The sequence below is a fragment of the Gorilla gorilla genome, chromosome 10 (genome assembly GCF_029281585.2).
Source record: "Gorilla gorilla gorilla isolate KB3781 chromosome 10, NHGRI_mGorGor1-v2.1_pri, whole genome shotgun sequence".
Classification (NCBI taxonomy): domain Eukaryota; kingdom Metazoa; phylum Chordata; class Mammalia; order Primates; family Hominidae; genus Gorilla; species Gorilla gorilla.
Genome location: NC_073234.2, coordinates 116,365,168 through 116,381,432, shown reverse-complemented (window position 1 = coordinate 116,381,432; position 16,265 = coordinate 116,365,168). Strand labels below are relative to the sequence as shown.

The following is a 16,265-nucleotide window of genomic DNA, read 5'->3' as shown; positions in this document are numbered from 1 at the left end:
TTCAATAAGAAAGTTATTCTAGTAGCCAGGTGAGACAAGATGGTGGTTAGAACCAGAACGAAAGGAGAAATAGACGGACTTGAGATCTAGTGGAGGTAGGTTTGAAAGAACTTGGGACTGAACAAATAAGGAGGGTGAAAAAACAATCCAGTGCCTAGAATGATGAAGAGGTTATTTGGCCTGGGGAACTGGACAGATGGTAGTACTCTTAACTGCAGTGAGGGGCTGGAGCTGTCCAGTTTGTCCCAAAGTTGTGTAGGTGACAATGCACCTGTAAATCATGGTGGTCTTTGCAGATAGCCATGAATCCCATTGTGTGAATTGTAACTTAGCATTCACTCACACATCCACTCATCTATTCTGCAAATCTTTACTGATGGCCTATGATGTTCCAGGGCCTGTCCTAGGTGCTGGGAATACAGCTGTGAACAAAACAGACCAGATCCCCGCTCTTGTGGAACTCAAGCTCTAATGGGGAGACAGACCCTCAATAAATAGACGTGTAATACTTCTGATGATGTGCTTTGAAGAAAAAGAGAGTAAGAAAATAGAAAGTAATGGTGGGAAGGAGATGCTATTTTAGATAGAGTGGTGTGGACAAGCCTTTTGATAAGGTTACATTTGAACAGAGACCTGAAGAAATTACTCAGGGAGGCTGTTCTATTACACAGGGAGAGAGCATTCCAGTCAGTGAGAAGAGTAGAAGACAAAGGCCCTGAGACATAAATATGCTTGATGTTTCAATTTACTGAGCATGAAGGATCAAATCAGGTTAGCCACTTGCATCTGCTCTGTATCCCCTTAGGTAACTATCTGGGCATCACTTTCTCATAACTATACTGTTAAGAGGACAAAGCAAAACTCTAAAATTCTGGGGCTAGGAGGAGATATTAATTTCTAATTGGAAACTCAGATAAGCCTCTTGGATTAAAAAAATCATAGTGAATGCAAATGAATAGTAATGGTAGAGACAGGACCAGCTACATAGTGCCACTACACGTTAGGTGGTGTTTTAAATCTTTTGCATACATTAAATCATTCAATTTTCACAGCAACCCCGGTATTATTATTACTCTAATTTATTGCAAATGAGGAACTAAAGCACAAAGAAGTCTGGTACCTTGGCTAAGTTTACTCAAGTAAAGAATGGAGCCTGGTTCTCATCAATGCAGTCTGGCTTCAGAACAGCTGTTTCACAAGAAGAAAGCTGAGAGGCTCACACTATATATTTGCTCATGAATTCAATTCCACTGTAATTGTATTTTTTGAAGGAATGCTTAATTATATATTACAGTCAATGCACAATGTATACAGTTGGCTTTAACATCCTAAAAATTAATGTAAGGCCAGTAGTAAGAGCAAATTTCAAGCTTGGTTCTGCCATCTGTGGGCACATTACTCAATTCATAAGCCTCAGTTTCTTCATTTGTAAAATGAGGAAAATAATATCTGCCTTGCAGCATCATTCTGAAGCTGTCATGGTTGTATAGTACTGGTTCAATAAGTGAGAATTTCTTTCTTCCACTCACAGGTACTGAATGCTTGGGGGACATTTGGGTAACCCCCAATAGCTGATACTAGAATTCCTTGATGTTTCTGGAATCTAGCCTGTGAAACTCATGGACAAATGTACATTCCTCGAGGGTTAAAGGGCTCCTTTAACTCCTTTCAGTGGGGCTATCATCTAGCCAACTGTGTAGCACTGGGCAAATGACTTGTACTTTTATGAGCTCCAGTTTTCTCTAAAAAATGAGGGCATGTGTCTCTAAAAAGAAATTTTTTGCATCTGTTATTCTTTTCCCTTAGGCACACATTGGAATTTGTGAGTGTAGTTTACAAATGCTCTTCAGCTGATTCGGATGCAATTTCCTCTCTGCAACACATACACACACACACACACACAGACACACACACACACACAGACACACACACACAGTGTCCTGTGGAGAGAAGCCTCTTGAAGTACTATATGTTCCTAAATGATTACAATATTCATTCCCTGAAAGTGACATTAGTAACAGCAACAAGAAATTGGTGTGTGTGAAATTGCCACTCCCTCCCCCTTAGTAGACCTTTAAGTGGAGGTCCCTAAGGACTTTATCCAGGCTCTAGTCTCATTCTACCTGTCCTCCCTGGATGATCTCATCCCTCGTAATGGCTTTAGATGTCACCTATTAGCTGATATCTCCAAGACTCATATCTTTGGCCCACACCTCTCTTCTGAGCTCCAGATCAGTGTAGCCAGTGGTCACTGTGGCACCTGGTACCTCGTGTCTCACTGGCAGATCAGACACATCAATGTCTATAATGGATCTCCTTCACTGGCAAAATTGCTCTTCTTCTCAGTGTCCCCAGACCAGGAAATGGCACAATCATCCTCTTAGTAGCTCAAGTCCAGGAGCCATCTTTAACTTCTTTTTTCCTTATGTCATATCCAACACATCACCAAGTCTTATTGATTCTACCTTTTAAACTTCTCTTTAATCTATCCACTTCTCTCCATCTCTACTGCCACCACCCTCCTTTAAGCAACCATCATCTCTCTTCTTGAATACTGCAACAGCCTCATGGCTGGGCTCCTTCCATTGCAGCGTGAATTGGGCCGAATGCATTAGATGAGTCCTTAAAAAAGAGCCTAGAGGTCAGAGAGATTCTCCTGCTCGTTTTGAAGAAATAAGCACTGTGTTGTGTGAGGGTCTCTGAGGGGTCTCTAGAAGCTGAGAACCGTATCTGGCTGAAGGCCAACAAGAAAATGAAGACCTCAGACATACAACCACAAGGTAAACTAAATTCTGCCAATAACTATGTGAGAGGACCTTGAGCTGCAGAAAAGAATGCAACCTGGCAGACACCCTGGGGTGGCCTTGGAGGGATCCTGATTAGAGGACACAGTTGAGCTGTACCCAGACTCCTGACCCACAGAGACTGTGGGAGCATAAACATAGGTTGCTTGAAGCCTTGAAGTTTGAAGTAATCTCTTCAGCCGCGATATAAAACTAATGCAGGTCATATTCCAGCTAATGAATACTCTAATTATAGATTTCATTGCTGTCTTTGTGAGACTGTACACTTCTCCACAGTTGTATTCCCAGCACCCAGCATGTTACTGAGCACATGGTCATTGAGAAGGAATGCTTCCTAAATGAATTTATGAACATCTTGCGATCGAGACTTTGAGTAGTTTTCTCACATTATTGATTACCTTGTTAAAACACTATTATCAGTCAGAAAAAAATTCATCCTCTTACCACAGAGGTTTCAATGTGGCTAAATTTATGAGAAACTAAAGTAAACTCTCCTCTAGGCCACAATTAGGAGATGTTCAGTGCTGAGGGGCTGAGCACAAATCTTCACACATTTCATTAGAGGTTCTCTATGTTGCCATAAAGTGAGTCCCCTGATGCAACATACTCTTTGTTCCTTTGTAGCAACCCTGGTGATCCCCATGTCAAGTCTGGAAGACTTACTTCATCAGGGTATCCAAGGAAAATCAATGTTTAGTGTAGCAGTCAGGATAGGCTAAGTTATGTTGCAGCAACTAATAACCCCCAAATATCAGTGACTTCAAACAGCAGAGCTGTACTGGCAGTACAGTAGGCATCTGGGGCCATTAAACACTTAAAATATAACTAGTTCAAATTGAGATGTGCTGACTGTGGAAAGTACACACCAGATTTTGAAGACTTAGCATATATACAAAAAAAGAATGTAAAATATCTCAATAATTCCTATGTTGATCATATGTTTAAATGATATCTTAGATCTATTGGATAAGCAAAACTATTATTAAATTCATCTGTTTATTTTTACCTTTTATATGTGGCTCCCGAATATTTTAAATTACATTATTTCTATCGGCTAGTGCCATGATAAAGGTTTATTTCTTGTTCATGCTACATGTCTACTGCAGGTCAGCTCGTTGCAGTGATTTAGTGGTTCATGCTGATGGGTCACTCTGCCAGAGCGAAGGCAGAGCTCAGAGGGCCTCATAAGGATACATAACACTTCTGTGCCTAGCCCATTAAACAGAAGTAGTCATATGGCTACATCTATCCACAAGACCACCGGAAGTGGGAGTATATCTGATACTGCTAATTAATACACACTGATATAGACAACCTTCTTCCATCACCTTCTTAGATCCATTATGAAAAGCAAATGTTTTATCTGCCTCACAACACAATGACTCACAAAATCATTCAGCAAACACCTAAAGATGATTTAACTACTGTGCACTGTGTTGCCTAGTGCATAGGCCCTAATTGGACCCTTGGGATACAAAGAAGGTTAAGACATAGTTCAAGATCTCAGGGAACTCAAAATTCAGCAAAGCAATGATGACCCTAATTATAAATAATGTAATTAGTATGAACAGAGGTTGGTCTACTATCTATTGGGAGAGAAAATACTCCCTTTGTAGGTAATCCCAGTACTAAATCTCTCCTTAGAAGTAAGCAATGTCAGTTCTGACCTATAAAATTCCAAACTTCCCTTCACTTCTTACAGACCATCATAATGTTTTCCCTACTCTTCTAGATGGTATATGAGATAAACTGAACTTGGGGACAACTTTATCATCACAGTATACTTTTTATTATCACAAAACATCAACCCACTGACAGCCATTCACAGCTATGACCCAATCAGTAACCCATGAATCGCTGTGCCCTTAGTACGCTGCAGAGATTAACAGCCATGAAATAAGCAAGACCCAGAAAAGACAGAAGAATTTGGTGTCTTCTGCTAGTGAGGAAGCAATTTAACTTTGGAAATACTTTCTTTTTTTACTATCAGTCTTTTTATTTTTTTTATTTTACTTTAAGTTCCAGGATACATGTGCAGAATGTGCAGGTTTGTTACACAGGTATACATGTGCACTTGGGAAGGGTTATGACATCCCTCCTCAGTCTGTTATATTTATGTCTTGGTGAAATGCTGATCAAAATTAGAGGATGTTACAGGGCACAGAGCAGTATAGTCTACCAAGTGTTTTTACCTAAAGGTTATACAAAACTGTCAATAAATGGGGCTCTTATGATTTTTAATAACAGAGAAATCTGACAGGTTATACCTCAACTGATATCACTTCCTCATTGGTATAATGCTGATATAACTACCCTCACCTACTTTATAGGGTGTGTGTATGTGTGTGCGTGTGTGTGAATATATATGTACATGTATATATAAAGTACATTTGAAAACATTTTCTGTGGGGGTCACTAGTGTGTCCCTGGCATCGGTTCTCCTCTCCTTCAGGCACAGGGAAATCTGAGCTCCTTGGCCCACTAGGGTAGGCAGGAGCCATATGATGAGCTCTAGCCATTGAGCTGTGAGCAGAGCCTTGAAGTGTGGTGTGTGATTTGCGTTTCCCTGCCCCAGAGGCAGGTGTCTGGATGCAGCTTCTGTTATCTGGGTCCCTGGTCGCAGCAAAGAGCATTCCTCCTCCTCCACTTCTGCCATCCTGAGATCAAAAAGTAAACCCTGCTGCCTGAAGCCTCTGAGATGACAAAGCCTCGAGTGACAGGCAGAAGCTATATAAAGCTATGGAACTGGACAAAAGTCACAGGAAGATGGAGATACAGAAGAAAAGGGGACCCAGGATCAAGTCTTAAAAGACTAATATTTGAAGATCAAACAGAAGAGAAGGTGAGCAAAGGGGATTGAGAAAGAGCCAATGAAGAAGGAAGCAATCCAGGAAAGCATGAGATGTCACCAAAGCCAAGAGAAGCATGTTTTTCTCAAGGAAGGAATGACTCACCGTGTGGAGGAAAGCCGCGGGTGAGGCCAGTAAGATAACAGGGACGGCATGACTGCTGGATTTGATCACAGGCCACCTTTATAAAAGGGGTTTCTGTGAAATGGTGAGGGAGAAAGCCCAAACTGAGAAGTTTGAAAACAGAATGGTAGGTGAGGAGATGGAGACAGGACACTAGACAAATCTTTCAAGAAGTTTTCTGTGAAGTGTAGAAGAGAAACAGAGTGGTCATTAGAGGAGAGTATAGGGGTCAAGAGATTTTTCATCTTGTGAGTTACGGGAGCATGTTTGTAACAACTGAGTAGAGAGGAAAAATGATGATGCAGGAGAGATAGAGGAAGACAATTACAGGAGCAAAGTCCTTGAGAAGGTGAGGTGAGAGGGGATTCAGCAAATAATAGGAGAGCTCCCGCGACAGCACACACAGTGGTGGTGGGAGGGAAGGTTGAGGGTGGGGAGTCACAGAAGATCCTGTCTGAGCATTTTCATTTTCTATCAGAGTATAGGCAAGGTTATCAGCAGAACTGTGTGTGTGTGTGTGGAGGGGGGTTGAGAGGGATGAGGGTGCAGAGAAAACAGGTGAGAAGGTTGATTGGGCAGAGAGAGGGCAGTGTGAAGTAACAGTGGGCCAACTCCCCCACCTATTGGAGATCTTGGTCAAACATCACCTTCAGTGAGCCCCCACCCAACACCCTATTTAAAATGACTATCCTTTTCCCTTAGTGCTCTCATACCCACACTCTGCTCTGGTTTTTCTTGTGCCATGTCATTTATCACCTTCTTTTTTGTTTTGTTTTTTTTTTTTTTTTTGAGACAGGTTCTCACTTATTGCCCAGGCTGGATCGCAGGGGTGCAATCTTGGCTCACTGCAGCCTCAACCTCCCAGTCTCAAGTAATCCTCCTGCCTCAGCCTCCCAAGTAGCTGGGACTACAGGCATGCACCAATACACCTGGCTAATTTTTTGTATTTTTTGTAGAGACAAGGTTTCACCATGTTGTCCAGGCTAGTCTTCAACTTGGGACTCAAGTAATCCTTCCACCTTGGCCTCCCAAAGTGCTGGGATTACAAACATGAGCCACTGCACCTGGCCCTCTACTTATCACCTTCTAACATACTGTATTATTTACTTATTTATTATGTTTATTGTTCACGGTCTCCCTCACTAGAATGTGAGTTTCACAAGGGTAGGGGCTCTCTGATTTGTTCACTGATGTATCCCAAGTGCCTTGAATTGTGCCAGGCACTATATGATTATTTAATGATTGAAATTTTAAAATTGGATCAATGAAAGAAAGAAGCAAAGAGAGAGAGCAAAATGGGAAAAGAGGGAGGAAGAAAGTTACTTGATTTTTATAGAGAGGACGAAGCAAAAGTACCAGGCTCACTGAGCATTCTCTGGTACCTGTGTGAGACTGTGGTCATGATGTAAAGTGAACCAGTCAGCATGTTTTTTCCAGCAACATTAAATCACTCAGGGGTGGGCATGAACAAGATGCAGTTTAACCAAGGTCGGGGCTTTGCCCGGCAAATAAGTCAAAGGAATAAAGGAGTGAGAGAATTCAGGTGCTTGTGAGTGGTCATGATGATGAACAACAGAATCAAAGCTAAGTAATGAGGGACATGAAATAATGATTTTAAAAAATGGTTGTGGCTGGGCATGATGGCTCACGCCTGTAATTCTATCACTTTGGGAGGCTGAAGTGGGCAGATCACCTGAGGCCAGGGGTTTGAGACCAGCCTGGCCAACATGGCGAAACCCCATCTCTACTAAAAAAAATATAAAAATTATATCTTAGTTTATTTTGTGTTGCCACAACAGAATACCCGAGATGGGGTAATTTATGAAGAAAAGATTATCATTTAGTTCATGGTTCTGCAGGCTGGAAAGTACAGGAAAGTAGCCGGGCTTGGCGGTGTACGCCTGTAATCCCAGCTACTCAGGAGGCTGAGGTGTGAGAATCGCTTGAACCTGGGAGGTGGAGTTTGCAGTGAGCTGAGATCGCGCCACTGCACTCCAGCCTGGGCAACAGAGCAGACTCTGTCAGAAGAAATAAAAATAATAAATTAAAAAATGGTTGGGATAATTCAACAGCAGGCTTATAATCACAGTCAATATACTCCCCAATGACATTTTTGGACAATTTAAACCCACTGGCCATGGTTTGGATATGGTTTGTTTGTCTCCACCAAAACTCATGTTGAAATGTCATCCCCAGTGTGGTACTGTGGAGAGGTGGGGCTTTGTGAGAGGTGTTTGGATCATGAGGGTGCTGCCTTTGTGGGTGGTTTGGTGCTTGGTCTCACTCTGGTGAGACTGCACCTGTTCCTGCAGGAATGGATTAGTCCCACAAAAGTAGGTTGTTATGAAGCCAGGACACCTCCCAGGTTTTGCCTCTCTTCGCATGTGTCTACTTCCACTTTGACCTTCTGCCATGATGTGATGAAGCACAAAAGCCCTCACCAGAGGCCCAGCAAGTGTTGGTGCTGTGCTTCCTGTATTTTCCAGCCTGCAGAACCATGAACTAAATGATAATATTTTCTTCATAAATTACCCCATCTCAGGTATTCTGTTGTGGCAACACAAAATAAACTAAGACATCATTCAAAGAAAGTTTCAGTTCCAAGTATTTAAGAGTTTATTTAGAACTCCCTTTCCCTAAAAAGAGTTAATTTTAAAAAGGCATTAAGGTACAGCTTTGCTATGTACAAATGGGACCAGAGAAAAAAAGGAAATGACAAACTAAAATTCAGTACTTAATTGATGGCTTAACTGTGTTCTGTCAACTAAGTAAAACATTATGTGACATAAGGAATCAAGACTAACAGTTTTTCACTCGACTGGAGTTTCTACAGATACGTGCAGTTGGGGGAGATCCCCTTGAACAATCGGAAGCAACAGCGAACAGCGAATGCCTCTAACAGGTTACCCTTTTATAACTATATGATGTTATCCATGAGTCACTGATAAAACACTAGATTTCAGAAGATTCTCATTAGAGCCTGAGAAACGAATCAAGGCAGCCTCAGATGAATGCCAAAGTGATTTACTGCTACACAATCCAAAAGAATATTCTGGCTGAAGAAAGGAACCTACAGACTGAGGAGGAAGAGAGTCCCCAAGAGGCGACATAATGCACTTCTGAAAGTCTAATGGGCACAAGGTCTCACCACATGTACTTTTCTTTCCTGCCTGCTGGACTGCTAAGGTCAAGGAAAATCATGTGTAGTATAGTTTCATTTTTCTGCCTGCTCTACTTCTGGTCTTCTAGAAAACTCTTTTTAATTTCAACATGTGCAGAAAACAGAGAGAAAGAAGAATGGAGCTGAAAAACAAAGTACTCTAGTGAGCAGTAACACTACCTTCTTGGAAGACCATCATGATCTTGGCTAAGTTTGTAGGTAATGGCTGGTACAGTTTGTTTAGTAAAATCCTTGGCCTGAAAGAAATTGGCATTGAGATGAGTCTTATTTAAATATAAGTACAGTGTGATGGATTTGGTTGTAAAGAGGCTAAATGATATTTGGTAGCAACATTTTGGAAAAAAATTACTATAAAATGCACATCTTTCTAGCTCTATCATTAAGGTCTAGAACAATTGTATCTGATGTCAATTATGTTCATGGGAAATTGCTAAGTGAGCATATATAATGTGAAAGTCAAGATGACATGATGAGCCAGGCACTGTGGACTAGGGAGAAATTTGTGCAGTCCTCATGGGATTCACACTCTGTCTGGGAAGCAGAGGTGCACAGAGGAGCCCTGAGGCCTCAATTCAAAGTCTATCATGCCATTGTTTATGTTGTTTCCCATCTGGAATGCCATGCCCTTCTACTTTCTGACTTGATGAATATCTAATCATCCTTTAAGTCCCAGGTCACCTCTCTTAACCTTCCTGAAATCTCTGCAGAGTATGAAATTCCCCAGGGCTTCCATAGAACTTTTCAAACTGTATTCTATCCGTTTCACATCTGCCTTCATTGCTAGTTAGTGAGCTCCTCAAATATGCTGAGCATATTGTGGCAGCTTGTATTTTCCAAAGATGGCCCCAACATTACTGTTCATCCCACACATCTTCTAGAACCTTATGACTCTCCATCAAGAGGTGGAATCTATGTCCCTTCCCCTTCATTCTGCCTCTCCCAGTGGAGTATAGCAGAATAAATGCTTCTAGGGCTAGGTCATAAAAGTTCACTTTTACCTTGTTCTCCTAGAACCCAGCCACGATGTCATGAGAAAGCCTAGGCAGCCTGTGAAGAGGCCCACAGCCCACAACCCTGACTGAGCTTTCAGCTGACAGCCAACACCAACATTCTAGCCATGTGAGTCAGCCACCTTAAAAGGGGGGTCCTCCAGACACTAGTAGTGCTGCTCCGACTGATGTCCTATGGAGCAGACGGAAGCTGTCCCTACCAAGTCCTGCTCAATTGCAGATTTGAGAGCAAAAAGAATGACTATTATTTTAACATACAAGTTTTGGAGTTGTTTGTTATACAACAATAGATAACTAGAACATTTATTTTTTTATTCTCCAGTGCCTGGCACAGTGCCTGGAACATAATAGACGCTCAATACACGTGTGCATGAGGATTGATACTCTCACTGCAGGGGCTGGACGCGACAAAGGGAACCTTCTTTAATTCCTCTGTGGGCAGTTATGGTGGAAGGAATTTTTAGCTTGTCTTTCCTTGTTTCTTTTCCCTCCCCTGCATCACAAACACAAGGACATTTCCATAGGCAGGCTTGTGGCTGCTGCTGACTATCCAATTAAATATTGGGTCCCAGTGAATTCTGCTATGCTTTGAAAAAAGACAGTTGCCTAATGTTAGCATCAGAACAAAGACGTGGGTTTCTGGGAGGAACTCTGACTGGGTGATTTACTCAGCCATGCCCATGTTAAAAAACAGAAATAGCTGCTCCTCCATCTCAAAGGCAGGTGTTAGATTTCAGACCTTACAACTTTTAAACCATCTGGGTATTACAGAGATGGGGCTAGCATAGCCTCAAATGAAGGGACAGGGAACAACCTGTTAGGAGGGCTGGTGGCTGCACTATATTGTTTGTTGTCACCTTAGCACCTCCTTCTGAGTCCTCTGCATTGCTGAGAAGCTGGGACCAGAACCTGGTTCTGGTTTCCCAGAATCCCCTTCTCCATAAAGTTCTGGGTTAAAGTGTACAATGATGGGTGCTCAGATGGAAGGCGGGAAAGGAGAGGCTGTTTCTCAGGCAGGTAGTTACAGGCAGATTTGAGGTTTGAAGCAGCTCCAGGTAAGTTTTGAGAATCACGTGCTGCAGAAGGGCATTAGTGAGATCCCAGTGGCTTCCACGCCGGCACCTGAGACCTGCTGCTGTGGTGCTTCAGGCTGAAGTGATGGGAGGTGGATTCCCTGACCTTCATGCCCAACCTTTTAAGCGGTCTTACAGTGCTGTAAAATTCTTTATTGAACACTTCATTCCTGGAGGACACAGAGTGGCTTTCCTGCACAACCCCTAATGAAAGAGGGGCTAGGCAATTATAAGTACTAGGGAAGAATTTTAAAGAAGAAACTTTGGGTTTCTGGGTAGGCAAAAGTGAAGAGGTAGCACCCAGAATGAGAGTTCAACTGATTAATGGAAAAGGACAAGTTAGGGAGGTGTTTGCGACTAGGTCGGGCCTCTCCAAAATCCCAACACTGCTCGTGCACTTGACTTTTTTCCCTGTTCCGTGCCCCATAAGAGTTCATTTAGATGCAAACACCAGAGTTTACCTCTATCCCACAGCCAAATCCAGCTATTCCCCCTGTTACCATGCCCCCCCATTCAGTTACTCCACTTACTCTTCCTACACCCATGCCAGCCCGCATAGGAATGCACAAAACAAAGGAAACCCAGCAGTGGGAAAATTCTGCAATGCTTTAGAGTTGGGTTTAGACATGCAAATTCCAATTTCTCTTTGTGCTTAGTTCACCCATTATCATAGAGATTTTTCTTGAACTCCTGAAATGAAATAGTGACTCCTTCCCAGTATTCCTGTATATTTCTCCACAATACCTATTACATCTGATATATTTATTTAATGCCTCCCTTCCTTCAATAGTAGTAGATATTCATCAGACATTTGATGAATGAGTGAATGAATTACTTCATCTGGAAATGGAGTTATTAGATACCACAGACTGCTCTTAAAATATGCCTAAGATACAATAGGAAGTGAGCTAAGCCAGGGCCCTTGCCTCAAGAGGCAGTGCTGCATCATCACTTTTGCAACTAAGGTATGTCAAGTTCAATTAATAATACTCAGCTTACACTTCATCTTTTTCAAATTTTTCACTTGTAAGGGTTATAAGCTGGAGATTGTAAATGGATTTACAGTTCTCCAGGCTGCTTCAAAGCTTTTAAATCTCTCCATGCCGTTAATGAATAATTAGTGTCATATTCATGATATATACTTTGCATAATTTTCAGCAATTTATCATAACATAGCAAAAACAGCAGGAGCAAAAATATCACAAAAAAAGGACTTCAATTCCTTTCATAAATATAATACAATGCCCACATGTGGCACATAATGATGATTATGCAAAACGTGCTTTATATCAGAGAAGTTAAATTTAGACTGCTGAGAAAATCTTTTAGATTAAATAAGTTTCTTTTTGTGGGATGACAACAGTTCATAAAATGACTTGAGTTTTTCAGCTGTGCCTTGTATAATGAGTATTTTTTTCCCTTAAAGTTGGTCTGTCTTGACTGAAGTAATATGCGTGAGTTATATGAAATACGTGTTGATTTGGAATAATCCTTTGAGTAAATCAAGATAACTTTGTACTGGTCATCTTGACCTGGCAACAGAAATGTTTTGATTAAACTTTGTCTACCTAAATAAGCAAAAGCAGTTGAGGCAATAATGAGGCCCTTAGATCTTTAAACCGGTCTCAGAAATTAGAGTAAGACTAAAGGAGGGAGGGAAAGGAGGGAGAACACCCTCTCTCAAACCATCATCAATTTGATAAAACTGCCCTAACAAGATGAACCAGTAAGAATACAGCCCTGATTCTACAGACTGATATGGGGCAGTGGTAGGTGGACTGAGTCCTGGTGATGAGGTGGGACTTATCGTTATATCTCTTGCCATCTACCAGGTCCCCTCAGCTTTCCCTAGACACACAAGGACTCTCAGCCCAAGAGGTGACAGGATTGAATGCTTGAGCTTCAGGAACAGGATGACCAGTGGTTGAAATCACTCCCTTCTTTATCAGTACCATCAATGCCAACAACAGCCATGCGTTAAAGCTGTCAATATGTCCAGACTCTTTCCTAAGTATATTGTAATTTATTAACTCATTTTATCCTCATAATAGCCCTTGAGATAGGAATTATCTGGCACTTAACAAACAAAGAAACTAAGGCACAGAGAGATTAAAAGCTTTACCCAGTTATTCACTTAGTAAGTGGTGAAGTAGTAAGTGGATCTAAATCCCAGCTGTCTGGCTTGAGAGCCAGTCTTCACATACTCTATTCTTCCCCTCAAATACATAGGCCTCTTTTCTGATTCAAGAGTCTGATGTTAAGAGTGCTGAAATAAGTTGGTTGAACACGGATAAAAGAATGGAAGCACTACCCCCTGGACACTACAACAAACCATATAATATTGGATTAAGGGTCAAACCCAGGGATTCTCAGCTAGGGATGATTCCTCCCTCCCCCCACACCAGGACATGTGACAATGCTTGGAGATATATTTGGTTGTCATTACTTGAAGGAGGTGCTACTGGCATCTAGCGGGTAGAGGCTAGAGATGCTGCCAAATATCCAGTAAAGCACAGAATAGCCCTCTACAACAAAGAATTATCCAGCCCTAAATGTCAATAGGGTCAATGTTGAAAAACCCTGGAGATGAATTGACTGTTGTTACCCAGACTCAGCTGTGAAAATCAGCTATCCACAATCTTTTGTAGCAAACTCAGGATTCCACAAGCTAAGCACTGTAATAAGTCTTTGGAATGCAAAAACCGGTAAGACAAAGTCTCTCTCTCAAAACAGAAGAGACATGTGTCCATGTGTTCTCATCGTTCAGCTCCCATTTATAAGTAAAAACATGCAGTATTTGGTTTTCTGTTCCTGCATTAGTTTGCTAAGGATAATGGCCTCCAGCTCCATCCATGTCCCTACAAAGAACACGATCTTGTTCTTTTTAATAGCTGCATAGTATTCTATGATGTGTAAGTACTATGTTTTCTTTATCCAACCTGCCATTGATGAGCATTTAGGTGGATTACATGTCTTTGCTATTGTAAACAGTGCTGCAGTGAACATACATGTGTATGTGTCTATATGGTAGAATGACTTATATTCCTTTGGGTATATACACAGTAATGGGATTGCTGGGTTGAATGGTAGTTCCGTTTTTAGCTCTTTGAAGAACCTCCACACTGCTTTCCACAGTGATTGAACCGACACTCCCACCAGCAGTGTCTAAACATTCCCTTTTCTCCACAACTTTGCCAACATCTGTTACTTTTTGACTTTTTAGTATTAATAATAGCCATTCTGACTGGTGTGAGATGGTATCTCATTGTGGTTTTAATTTACATTTCTCTAATGATTAGTGATATTGAGCTTTTAATATGCTTGTTGGCCACATGTATGTCTTCCCTCAAAGTGATTACACTAGCAACATGGAATCTTTACCTTTGAGAAATAGCATCCTAAAATTAGAAGAACAACTTGATGCTGTCTGAATACCACAGATTTGGCAGCATCTCTACTACTAACTCAATACCAGTGGTAATGTATGCTGATGGTACCCAGAATGACCCTCAGCCAAATGGACAGTGCCTACCTCTCACCACCTTCACAGACCTCAGCCAATGAATGACTGACGTGGGGGCCCGTGTCTGAAAAGTAGACCAGCTCTGTGCTGCACCTGCTGATTACCGAGTTCCCCTGTGGGATCAGGCTGAAGGTAGTGTCCAGCTGAGACCATGCTTTTGGCTTAGCTGTTCTCTTCTGCTCCTCTCATGCCCCTTTCTCCTGAGATTGCCCCACCCATCAACAACTTGAGGAAGAATTCTCACCTCAAGTTCTGCTTATGCTTTGGAAATCCAGCCTAAGACTCAAGTTAACAGAAAAGCCACCACAAGTGTGGACTGACATTGGTAGCTCCTGAAAGACACTCAAGGAATCGCCAGGGCTCTGAGGTTCAGAAGAAAATCTGCTTTCTTCCTTCTTTGGTTATGACTGTCCTAAATTCTCCTTTCTCGTCACCTTGAGACCCTTGGTAATACAAGTGTGTGACATATAAGAAGACTGAGTGGAGTAAAGTGGAGATTATTGGGTGGAGAAAAGTCTGATTTTTTCTTTTTTCTTTTTTTTCAGACCAGAAAGCCCTAGAGGACAGAAATCTGGGTAGTGCACATAGTCCTGACACTCATTTATTTGAGACACTCATCATCATGTTTTCAACTGTGAAGGAAGGGAGAATGTTGTCGTTCTTGTATCCTCGGAGTTCTGGATGCTGAGAGAGCATCTACAGCAACAAGCTGGATGTGGCTGCAGTATATAAATGAGGATGAAATTAGGGTAATTTGGGCAGGAAGTCTACAAGGGAACAGAGCCATCTGCATGAGATTAGTTCTTTAAGTGGGGAAATCTTTGTGAAGATTTCCTTTGAATGGGGGTAAAGAAACACTGGGATGGACAATCAAATACAGTTTTTGTTGTTGTTGTTACTATTGTTGTTTAGCTCTGAATTGATCTATAACTTTATACCCAGATGAATCTAAAACCAAATCCTCTCCAAGCAGATAAACATCTGAACCTTGATCATGCTAAACTTGTTACCAAATGTATTCCGAGTTCTTCCAAGAGCATTAAATTATAAATCTCATTAATGCATACACAGTAACAATATATGACCCACTGATGTTGCTATTCCTAATGGTTGCATTATAAAGAATTTGTAAACTGGATGAAAATTTTTCTTAAAGTTTACCTTGAAAACTATTCCAAAATAAAAATGTTAACACGTTGTATTTAGCCGTTATGATAACAGCAATGATGATAATAATGAAGTATACTAAATGCTTACCACGTAAAAGGCACAGACATAAGCACTCGATATAAATGATCTCACTTAATTAAAATAACCCATGAGATAAATCCCATTATTAGCCTCATTTTGCAGATAAGTTAACTTTTACAAGGGCACACAGCTTGTAATGGTAGAACCAAATGAACACTCAGAATGTGTGATCCCAGACTTTTAATCACTGTATTAATTATCTATTGTTGCATAATAAATTACTATAGGCTTGGAGGCTTACAACTACACATAATAATTATCTCACAGTTTCTAGAGGGTGGAAGTCAGGCACAGCTGAGCTGGGTTCTCTGCTTTAGGGTCTCACCAGGCTATGATGTAGGTCTTGCCTGGGGCTGTAGTCTCATCAGTGGCTCAACTGAAGAAAGACCTGCTTCCAGGATTCCCAGTTATTGGCAGAATTCATCTCCTTGTGGTTGTAGGACTAAGATCC

At 41.4% G+C, this 16,265-nt stretch overlaps 1 protein-coding gene and 1 long non-coding RNA gene across 6 annotated transcripts in view; one reads left to right on the top strand and one right to left on the bottom strand.

Moving 5' to 3' along the window:
* The window catches only part of LOC109029254 (uncharacterized), a 33,269-nt gene extending 17,814 nt beyond the window's left edge, over window positions 1–15,455 (top strand). Inside the window, exons 4-5 of the long non-coding RNA XR_002008330.2 lie at window positions 9,969–10,076; window positions 15,109–15,455. This is a non-coding gene — a long non-coding RNA (uncharacterized lncRNA). The remainder of the gene's footprint in view (window positions 1–9,968; window positions 10,077–15,108) is intronic.
* Window positions 1–16,265, bottom strand: part of ANO4 (anoctamin 4) — a 417,441-nt gene that overhangs the window by 169,092 nt on the left and 232,084 nt on the right. The window lies entirely within an intron of this gene.